Source organism: Talpa occidentalis, unplaced genomic scaffold (assembly GCF_014898055.3).
Source record: "Talpa occidentalis isolate TD23 unplaced genomic scaffold, MPIMG_talOcc4v2.1 talOcc4.14, whole genome shotgun sequence".
NCBI lineage: Eukaryota > Metazoa > Chordata > Mammalia > Eulipotyphla > Talpidae > Talpa > Talpa occidentalis.
In genome coordinates, this window is record NW_023601433.1 from 62,498,343 (window position 1) to 62,510,359 (window position 12,017).

Consider the following 12,017-nt stretch of genomic DNA (forward strand, 5'->3'; position numbering starts at 1 on the left):
CTTACTGGATTGATTAATAGAATGACCCCCTCACCTTCTTTTTATGATGTCAGTGACTTCTGGCTTTGAAATTCTTCTTCAGTTCCACCTGTGCTGCCACCCCACTAGCACAGGCCCTTGGAAGCCATATGCCTGGAATGTTACCCAGGCCTCCCCACCAGCACTCCAACTTCCATAACCTACTACTACTACCATCTCAAGTCTTCAGTTGAAAAAAAAGTTTTTTTTCTAAATAAAACTATGGATTTGCCAAGCTATATCAATTTCAGCGGGTGCAGTGTCACTTCTATGTGTGAAAAAGCTTCACCTCGTCTCCCTCCAACCTTTAGTGCCCTGTCCATTGTTTTTCATGCCCTCTAACTCTTCCTTCCCACCTCTCTGCCCCACCACTTCTGGTAACCACTTTATTTTTCATAGAGTCTGAGAGTGTTTCTTGTGAGTTGTTAGCTTTTTGCGTTAGTTATTTATAATCCATATATGATAGAAACCATCCATAATTGTCTTTCAGGAAGAAATGTTTCTTGAACATATGTCTAGGTCTTGGAAAACAACTGTCTCAATCTCTGAAGGCTAACAACTTTGGATAAAATCACAAAATCTTGGAACATAAGAAAGACGGCATTTTTCATGTGGGATACTAAGAATTGTTCACTTCAAAGTCAGTTGCTGAGTGTGAGAACATGAGCCATTTTGGTTCTTCCATTTGTTCTGCATACACTCCACATTTTCTTTCCTCCAATTGCTCCTTCCACTATAATCACACCCATTTTTTTATTACTTCCTATACCTTCCTACTAAGCATGGGTTTTTGTTACATTGCCCATCTCATACACATTCCCTGCCCTTCAGCTTCGGTCTTACTCAGCAACATTTGTTCATGGCAGCCACACCTTGCTCCCCACAACTCCCTCCTGCCACCCCATATAACCAAGCCAACAGCCATCTGTCTCATAGAATCTCTGAAAGCTTCCACACAAAGCAACCTCCTCCTTCTTTGTATTTCCAAGTAGGAATACTTAAATTATGTAATTTAGCACTTAATTAGGCGTTTTTATTTGACCTTAATCATGTAAACTTCATATGTTGATTTCACAACCCATTGCAAGGTCATGGAAGGTAGGGGCATGTCTTACAACTTTTCTCATGTGGCACTTCTCCATGTTAAACAATTGACAGGACTCTCTAGATGGGTTAAATCCCAACCCCAGTTATGTGCTTAGTAAACTATATAAGAGAACATCTTTGTGCTTTCTGTTAAAATTAATTTGATATATGAAAAGTACAAGAAACTATTTTCTCTCAGTGAAAATAAAAAAGGGGGGAATCTGAGGAAGGGAATGAAATTTGGGTATAATTCTTGGGATATAAAATTAAAAGGCCATCTGCCTTTGAGATGCAGCAGATGTGTAATTGATATTCACTGCTCATTTGCCACTTGAATTTTGCAGACATTTAATGCTGTAATTGTTTATACAGTAAGAATCTAAATACCCTTTGGAGGATAGTTCATGCTTTCTACAGTCCCTCTACTCTATCAGCAGATAAAAATTGGTTCTTTTATATTCTTAGAGGTTCAAAAGTAGAACTTAAAAAAATGAATGTGCATGGTGACATTTTGGAGATATTAATATGACATATCTATAAAAAATTTAAATGATATACTCTTGACTCAACATTCCACATCTAGGAATATAGTCTATGGTATATGCAAGCCAGCTGTACAATGATCTATATACAGAAGTGTTCATTCAAGGATATTTATAATTACAAAATATTGAAAATAGCCTACTGTCCATCAATAAAGGATTAATTAAATAAATTAAGAGTCATTCATAAAATATAATATTATGCAATCTTTTTAAAAAATGAGGTATCACTACGAGGATTGACATGGAAAGAAGGTACTTATATGCAGCTTAATTTCTAGAAGATTATAGAAAAATATAAAGGATTAAGAAACTGGGGTTGCAGGCAAATATTTTCATTGTATACATCTTTATGTGCAATTGTGGGTACATATTCAATATATGGTTTTAATCAGGTAAAAATATCTTTATTTTTTAAAAACTACCACCCAAATAGTTGAAATGATGCAAAAATTAATTTTTAAAAAATCATTTTTTAAACAATGAAAGGATGTGGACCCAAGATGCTAGTAGCTAAATATTCACCAAGACTTTGAAAAACATCTCCACCATATCGCCTCTTTGTTCACATAATCAAGAGTGAATTATCATACTATTAAAAAGACATAATGTGCTTTTTTCCCTCTCTCCTTTTCCCCTCCATCTTCTTTTCTCCCTCTCTCCCTCCTTCCTGTCTTCCTTCCTTCTGTTCACCAGATCCTAACTATTTTGTAACTACCATCCTTTCATTTGGTGACCTGGCTGGTAACTCTTGTCAGCAGCCACATCAGACATGAAATGCTTTAGATTTGGCACCAGCAGCTTTTCACCTAGGTCACATTCACAGAATGATGCAATTTTACACTTAATTATGGCTTTTTATGGCTCTATTTAAAATATTTTGATGTCACAAGTAACCATAAACCAGAGACACACTACACAGGTTGGGGGAGGAGGGAGTAGGATCAAAACAAAGGGGGTGGGAATTGTATGAGGGCTATAACCAAGATGAAATGCATACATTGTGCAAAAATGAAAAATGATGTAAAAATATACAAAATTAAAAAAATAAAATATTTTGATGTCTCCTTAAAACTCATGTACTGAAGAAAAACCTACCTGGTCGGTTCTATTTACAAACTTTTTTATGTCCACACTGATCTTCAGCAGATCCTTTCAGTTCCCTATATAACAGCTATTATCCTGAATCTTCCTACCTCCTGGAAGAGCCTAAAACACCATCTACTCTCTTTCTCTGCCTCCTTCACAGCTGAAGTAGTTCTGTGTGTAGAGTTCAAGGTTCTCGGTTGTAGACAATAAAATCTGCTTGAATTAGTACAAGCAAAAACTGGTGTCTTACGGCAGGTTAATTTAAGACTATATGGGGAATACACTAGGGCCAATACCCAAGGCCACTCATTCATGACAGAGCCAAGATGAATGCCCAAGCATGTCCTTAGATCTCCTAGTGTCACTGAGTCACCATTTCCAACACCAGAGACCAGCCCAGGCACTGCCAGAAGCGCTTTTCCTGAAGAACTGAACACTTTTGCCATGTGGTTTGTAAGAGAATCTGACCTGCAGCTACCACTGCAGGTCATTCACTTCTGCCCTCCACCCCTGGCGCCTGCAGCTTGCTTGGTATAAGCCAGACATCAGGCAGAACCCCCAACTGTGAGGGAAGATGAAAAATGGTGTTTTTAGAGCCCCAAACTCTACAGTTAAGGAGGGCATTCCAGACAGGTCATGGCTGAGGTGAGGGAGGGGATACTCAGTGAACCGATCCGTAACATGCCACATAAGTGACTGTTTTCCGGACAGTGAAAAATAAGGGGAAGTTTTCTGGGAACTTCTGGGAAAGAATTTCCTCCTCAATGAAAAAATAAAGGTGAGGCCTCTTTACTATTCCCCTTCTTTCTGTTTTTGGGCAGAAAAATGAGACCATGATGCTTGGAGCAGCTGCAGCCATCTTGGAACCATGAGAAGAAGTATTGCCAGCATTTCCCCCACCACTTCTGTTTTTCATCTTTCAATTTCTCTGAGTCTGTCTCCTTGAGCCTATAACAATGCTCATGATTTCTCCATCTCTGAAATCCCGTTCTTGCTTCCTGCTCCTCAGGCTGTCATGCACTATCTCTTCTACCTTCTATGTTCTCCTCTCTGTGTTTAGTTGCTCACCTCCTATTCCCTTTTCAAGCCTTTCTGTCTTTTATTAGTCATCTTTTGATTGTCATCACATGTATGAAGTATCCCAGTATCCCGCCATCAAATCATCACTGACATTCTGATGTGTAAACCAAATTATTTTTTAAGTCTTTATTTTCCTAAATGGCAATGCTGTACTTGAGTCCTAATCACCACTCTGCCTTTCTTGAAATTCTCTACACTCGTCACCTAAGACAGTATGTATTTCCAGACCACAACTCTATCATCTCATTTCCCACCTAAAATCATCAATGATCATTAATAAAATTCAAGATAAAGTTCAAAGTCTTTTCCATTTATTCGGTAAACATTCCTTGTCTACCTCTAGCCAGGATCTTGGCCTCTTCTCCATTCCCTTTTGCCTTCTCCATACCAAAGTGGCACATGGTTGCTGGAACAACTCTCTGGTTTGCATCCCTGCTATTCCCTAGATTTGGAATTCCCCGACCCTCCCCCTCCTATCTCTAATCTTTCAAAACTTACCTGAAACAGCACCATTTAGAGGGTCCTGCTCTGTATGCCTGTGTTCAGAAGCATGTCGATGCTTTCCTTGCCATAACATTTATCTCACTATGTTGTAACTTATTAGCCTTCCCCCAAAAACTTTAAACTTCTTGAGACCAGGGACCAGATGGTATTTACAAATACATCCACATAACCTCAGTTCTATCCACAACCTTCTATAAATGTTTTTGAAAAGGGAAAGGGAGGGCCTCCCTGGTGGCGTAAGGGGTTAAGCACCACACTATGAGTTCGATCCCCTGGCCAGTCAGGGAGGTGACCCAAATGGTGCAGCCGACCTCTTCTGTCTTGCTGCTCCCCTCAGCAGTGTACTTCGGTCAATCTGCCTGTTCTGTTCCCCACTCTGTCTCTGGTGAAGCCTCTCACCCCCACATGTCTGGCCTGTACCCCGGCTCTTCAATGCATAAATAAATAAATCTTAAAAAAAAGAAAGGGGAGGGTGCCCTCAATGCTTCATGCTTCTGGACTGGGTGTTTGAAAGGCTGCTGTGCTCAGTAATTGTGGGGAATGGAGAGGAAACAAATAGTTGTTGATGCAGGTAATGTTCATGTTTCCCAATTGTAGCAGCATATGGCCGTAGTTGTAATGGCCTAACATAAAGCATTCCTGGACAATATTAATGACCAACTTGGTTAATGACTGAAGACTAAGCCTCAGGCCATGAACACATTCTCCCTGTCATTAATCCCTGGGAAATGACCTCAGCCATGTTCATTACAGCTCAATTATGCTCACACTCCTTATGAGGGAAAAAAAGCATTGCAGTCCTAATACCAAGCTATGTCCCTTCTTGTACTTTGACACATGGGTAATAAAGACACAAAACAAGTTATTAGTCTAAGAGCCAAGCATGTAAAGGAAGCAACACTATTGCTTTATTAGCTCCCAATCACCAGTGGAAACTAAAATGAGACCTTAGAGGTCACAGAGCAGGCAGGCTGGGCCATGCTTCATGATCTGTACATCATAACATAGAAGCACCAAACACATCTTACACCCTTGATGTTTTGAGTTTGGATGTATGTAAACTCAAAGACACTCTTTGCTAGTTGGCAACCAGTGGCTTCTTCTGATACTGACCTATCATTCAGTCAATATTTAGAGAATGCTTCCTCTAAGCAAAGCCCCATAGATAAGTTTTATGTAATTCAAGAAGACCCTCAAGGGTCATGATATTGTTACATAGAATGAACACATATTGTGTTGGTTCCAAACATGTTAGAAAATATGTTGATGCCTTTGCATCAAGAGGTGAGGTAGATAGTATTCCCCTTTGAATGGAACCTTAGTGACTTATAGCCAAGATGCAGCAGAAGGGAGTCTGTGTGACTCCTGAGGCTAGGTCACCAAGGCCATGCAGCTCTGCCTTGTTAGCTCAGACTTGATTTCGGTCCTGAGGCACCAGATTAGCACCCCCACTACCTTGAAGCAAGAAACCAAAAATGAGGAAGCCAGGCCATGTGGAAAAATGCCCATAGAAAAGCACAGTGGTCAACAGAACCAGCTGTGGTCCTGCTGACAGTAATATCTACCACCAGACATAAGAGTTGAGAAATGTCCAGAAGATTCCAAACTCCAGGTGTCAAGCCAACCAGACGTCAACTCTTCCCAGCTGAGGCTCCAGATAGTAACAGAGGCAAGCCCTTGGCACGATAAACTGTTGAAACTTTCGACCCTCAGAATTGGTAAGCAAAATAGCATGGGTAAGTCACAAAGTATGGAGTAGCTGCTATGTATCAGTAGCAGCTGAATACACACATATGATAGATAGGTGGGTGGCTGGGTGGGTGGGTGGGTGGATGGATGGATGGATAGATAGATAGATAGACAGACAGACAGACAGATAGATAGATAGATAGATATAAATAGACAGGCACATAGGCACACATACATAATACATTAACTTTGTTTTATGTTGTTTTTTCTTATGGCAGATAACATCTCGTTTTATGGAACTGAGCAACACAATTTCCATGGCCACTATGTATGGACAAGAGATGGGAGAGTTTTATTTCTTAGTCTCTTTCTCCTTGGACAGAGTCTTAATCATCTCCTCCTTCTTGGCCTGGGGCCACTCCTCATGGCTTTTGCGTATTCATTGGTCCCAGGCCTGCAGGCCTCAGCCTGGTCAGCCAAGAGCTTCTTGCAAGCCTTGTCTGCCTGCAGCTTATGAATGTGTTTCATGAGAATCTGCTTGTTTTTGAAGACGTTCCCATTTTCACTTTCAGATGCAGGCTGTGATGCATGAGGTGGTCAGTCTTAGATTCACAGGATCTTCTGAGCAGCAGGTCCAGAATCTTAACCCTCCTCATCCACGTCTCAGGCACTGGAGCGTTGGCAGTACACTTTCTTACCTATGCCCACACATCTGCCCTTCTAGCTAGCCAAGCAAGGTGTTTTTCTGGCATCTAGGCTTCTGGATAATCTGTCCACCTTTCATCAGCTTCTGTATCTGCTAATTGAGTTGGCATTGATGATCCCATTGGTCTCATTGGAGTCCAACCAGCCTTTCTTTCTGCCACAGTGGAAGACACTGGAGATGAGCCTCTTGTGAAGCCTGAGCATACTCATGGCTGCAACCCCCGCCCCAAAGGAAAGAGCACCACACACCTACTTTGTGAAGTTTAGGAATAAGGTGCATAGGGTGTCCTAGCTCAGCTGGGCCCTATAGAAACCTGTGCAGTTATGATCTAATGAAACGGCACTGAACCTTCATCGAGCAAACAAAAGCTCCTGGGCTGCTTTAATGAAGCCACATGGCAAACTGAATGTAAAGAAAGTCCAAGTCAAGGTAATATTGACCCAGTACAGATGTGGTCTTGTGTCACAAAGTGTAGAACTCTTTGTAACCACGGCTATTAGAACACTCCCTTCCCAGGCAGGCCTGACCTTCGGTTCTTTTCTCTCTTCAATCTTTTTCCAGATTTCTGTGCTTCTAGCCTTGCTCCCAGATCTGCTCCTCCAAATCTAATCCTTGGACTAACGTGACTAGTATGTCCAACTCCCCGTCTGTTGGCCATCTCTGCTAGGAAATCCCATTATTACCTTAGCACCTAAGTTAACTTCGGCCTATTATTCTTATCGTATTTCCCACCTCAAAGATGTTGCTAGTTGTCACCACTCCGGGCAGCTCCTATAGCCAACCCTCAAGTCCTGGCTGACTCTTCTCTGTGCTTGGACCACTATTATCCATCCACCATACTGACTTGATGGCTTCAGAATATTCCTTAAACTCATCCTCTTTCCTCACAGCCTCCACATGCTGCTTCTTTACTTCCCACCTGGACTTGTACAGTTGACTCTAAATGGGCATTATCCCTTCCACCCCAGTGCACCCCACTTACCATCAGCAGATTAAACGTCCTGACGCCCACACCCATTAAGTCAGTCCTGATCCATGAACTCAGAAGCTCTTAAGTGCCTGTGGCTCCAAGCCAGATCCTTGAGGAGCATTTGTAACATCTTCCATCATCTGGTCCCAACGTGCTGACCCAGCTTTCCCTCTCTCCCAGAAAGCAAATCTCCTTCATTCAGTCCCATTATCTTCCCACCAACCCCTCCCTCCATACCCCCACCTGTGCCTGCATCCCATTCCTACTCTTGCCCATTCACTCCTGAGGGTCCCTCATCAGGGCTCCCTCTACGTCCCTCTCCCCTAAAAAATGAGTGTACATGGATCCCATCTCTGAAAAATACTTAAAGGAAATGTAAACAGGATCTGCATCCTATGTTCATTGTTGCATTAATCACAGTAGCCCAAACATGGAAACACCCTAACTGTCCGCCAACAGATGAGTAAGTAAAGAAGGTGTGGTGTGCACTCATGATGGAATAGTATTCAGCACAACAAAGAAGGACATCTTGCCATGTGCAACAAGATGGATGGATCTTGGGGACATTGTGCTAAGTGAAACAGATCAGACAGGAAAGACAACTACTATATGATATGATTTATATGTGTAATCTGAAAAGGTCCAGCTTGTAGAAACAATAGAATGGAAGTAACCAAGGACTTGGGAGTAGACAAAAAGGGGATTTGTTGATGGAATCATATAAACTTCCAGTTTAAGAGAGTAAGTTCACAAGTTCACATATAGCGTGGTGACTGTAGTTAACAGCATGTATTATATATTGCTCAGTAATTTTAGATGTCTTCATCACACACACAAACACACACACTCCCCAAATTCCTCCTAGAGCTTAGTTCAGTACCAAACTTGCAGAAGTGATAAGTCAACATTTTAATTTACCAACTATACTGAGTATAATACAAGGCACTGGGGCTGATAAACTCCGTGTGGTCTTATAGTCTTTACCCTGGTTGGAACCTCTCGCCCATAACTTTTTAACCATTGTTTTCTTCTTGCCATTCACCCTTTACCTTAATGCCATGTCCATAGAGACGTTTCCTTGATTTCCTACACTATAGCTATTCCCCAGGATCCCCATCACCACTTTTAATTAATTATAGGGCCTTTATGATTCTCTGATACATCTATTTATTTTCCATGTATTTAATTTTTATCTCTCCTCAAGAGAATGTGAGCTCAAGGGGAGCAGATACCTGGTCTGTCTTATTCACAACATCCCTCATATTAAAACAGTGACTGGAAGGTAGTTATTCAATAAATATTTGTTAATAAGTGATGAGACATAATCTTATTTTTTGTGCTCACAGTCTATTAAGGAAAACAGAATCACAGGTCAAATACAAATAAGTGAGATGAGAAAAATTATGAAATGAAGGAGAAAATGAAGAAGGTGGAAAGGATAGCAACACAGATAGAGCATTTCTGAAAGTATGCAAGCGGACCCATATGGTGTATGTGGGACAGAGGGCTTTGTAGTCATAGTGTGAGTCTGGAGGAGAAAGTAGACATGAAACTGAACAGGGAGGCAGAGGCCAGATCATGAAGTGACTGAGGTGGTATGTTAAAAAGCTTAAGCCCCATCCCACATATAATCAGGTGTTAGCAGAGGATCTTAGAGACATTACATTTTGATTTTGTAACTATCACTCTGAAAAATATACAGGGGACAGATATAGTGAAAAGAAATTAGAAGCTGCAGGACCAGGTAAGTGGCGCTGCAGAGAGCCCAGCTGTGAACTGAGACTAGAGAAGGGGAGACTGGGCTAGAGAGAAATGGAGGAAGCAGAAGCAATAGCACCTGGTGGAAACTGAACAAGATGGGTGAGGAAGAGGAAGGAATCAATGATGATACTTGGAAATGACAGGGTAAACGGTGCTACCGCCCTTGAAGGTAAGACGTGCAGACTAGGGAAAAGACTAATTCCTCTTTGGGGTGGATTGAGTTTGAGGTTCCTGTGGGGCAACCAGGAGAATAAATCTGATGAGCATTTAGGTGGGGAGTCATCAGGAGCTTGGGGGCAAGGCTTGAGACAAAGACTTGATTAGTGAGTCTATGCACAGAAGTAAGTTAAAACCGTGGGTGTGGATGACTTTGCTTGAGGAGAAGAATTAAATCTATAGCTCAGGAAATTGCTTCTCTAGGTCTAAACTGTGAAACTAAGATTTCAATATCCACGCTTATAAAAGCACTCATTACTATGCAACATGGATTGCAGGCCAATGTTACTTTGACATTGGAATTCAGTCTCCTCACTCGGTATGTACCACATGGTCTTAGTCAAGCATGTTTCCAGGACCTTTGATTACGACCAGGCTAAATACCATATGTTCCTTTAGACTTCATAGTTTGGCATAGGATTTAATGATAAGCTGCTACCTGCACCAGCAACATATGCTCTCCACACCACTATTAAATTTTGCAAAGCAGCCTTACAATTAATTTTTAACAGAGATCCACTAATAGTTGCCCAATCATGTGTAGCAGGTCTGGATGGCATGCATTTTGCATTTGCCAGGGAGAACATATTGCAGCCCATATTTTAGTCATCTCCCCTCAGAGGGTAAGAAAATTTTATTAGTTATTCAAGACAGGAAAGCAAATTTAAATGTACTCATGACTGGAATGGATCACCTGACCCTGGAGCATCTGTTTTTATAAAACAGAGCCAAGGTGGTCACTGATTGTCCAGACATTGAGATGGAGAAAGAGAACTGCGTATTTTTCTTTTTAATTGACTCCATTCATTCAGTAGTCCAATGCAACAAATTCAGGTGGATGGGTGTTTCTTATCATTTTAAGATGAAGCCAGCAACTCCTAACTCCATGCACTGGGAAAGTAAGAGTGGTGAGCACTTTGCACACATGTCTCACCAGTTATCCCAAATCCTGTGCAGTAGATGTTATTCTCCCACTTTACAGATGGTGAGACTTGTTTGACCTAATATAAGCTTCACCTAGCTTCTGTCTAGGTGAAGCTAGCCAGACAATGGGCTTTTCCACTTATTTTGACTTTGAGGGAAAATGAAACTATGATTTAGGGTTCATGGATGGTTTCTCCCCTGAACCAGTTTTGCAGGACCCCTACAATTGCATACTAGCTACAAAGACCATTGTAGTAAACAGCTACTGTTTTCACCTTGTTAGTATCCTTCTTTCACTTCTGGTGAAAGAAGTTCTTTTCCTTTTGCAACCAACCATTTCCACCCCATGTAATTCAGATGGAATTGCCAGCCACAGGTCTAAACACAGAGAGGAACCGCTTGGTCAGGAGACCCATCGTTAGGTCTAGTGATTGGCCCCGGCCAAGCCCAATATCCAATGGGGTCAAACAGACAAAAGAGACAACCAGGGAGGAAAGTCCCTAATCTCAGTCCGCTAACTCTGCCAACAAGTAAGCCCCAGCTGCTGGGGAAGATCTGCCAGAGCCGAAAGTCAACAGAAAGTAGACTCAGGACACCAAGAGAGGCACAGAAGCAGGGTCCCGATGCCATCACCCGGAGTCCTCAATCCAGCTTTTCCTGCAGCTACTGCAATCCTTGGCCTTCTCAGCTACATTAGTCAATACATTTTCCTCTTTGCTAGTGTCAACTTGAGTAGGTTCCTGTCACTTACACCAGAGAGACAGATTTGACAGAAAATAAATACATATTTTGCTAAAACTGACCTGAGAAAATGATTTGACTGTCATTGACTGCACATTTCACCCTCTTTGACAGGTACATTTGTAAACTAAACACTAACTATTGAATTATTAATATCACAATTGTCAAATACACCCATTCAGAAATTATACCTTAGAAGGTGGATAATTTAATTAGGAAGGATTTTAGCTACTGACTTAGATGTAACAAAGACATGATCATTTCCCAGAGACTTTTGGACAATTATCCTCCCCTAAATAAACCAGAAGATAAATGATGCTGAGCACTAGTCCCACCCATAGACTAGAGCTTCCAGGATCCCACTCCGGGCCCCATGCTCAGATGGTAGTTGACAACTCCCTGTGTTCCCATATCACTATAGTCTCTAAATTTCATAAAAAGATGTGAATATCACATATGCAATATGAGCCAACCATCCCACAAATCTGGGTAATATCTCAATTCCATCACGAGTTAGCCATTTAACTGCTCTGGATCTGAGTTTCATCATGTAATAGAAAGAAATAATACCTTCAGATTAACATAAGACTTTTTATTTGCTCAAGAGGAATATTCCTCAAGACAAAACACATTTTTATTCTATACCTTTTGCCAATTAGGATCTGAAGAAAATGTATGATATTACTAGAAA

The 12,017-nt window shown here is 41.4% G+C and overlaps 1 pseudogene; it reads right to left on the bottom strand.

Annotated features, from left to right (window-relative positions):
* Positions 1-6,350: 6,350 nt before the first annotated feature.
* On the bottom strand, positions 6,351-6,994 carry LOC119244702 (60S ribosomal protein L19-like; annotated as a pseudogene).
* Positions 6,995-12,017: the final 5,023 nt, after the last annotated feature.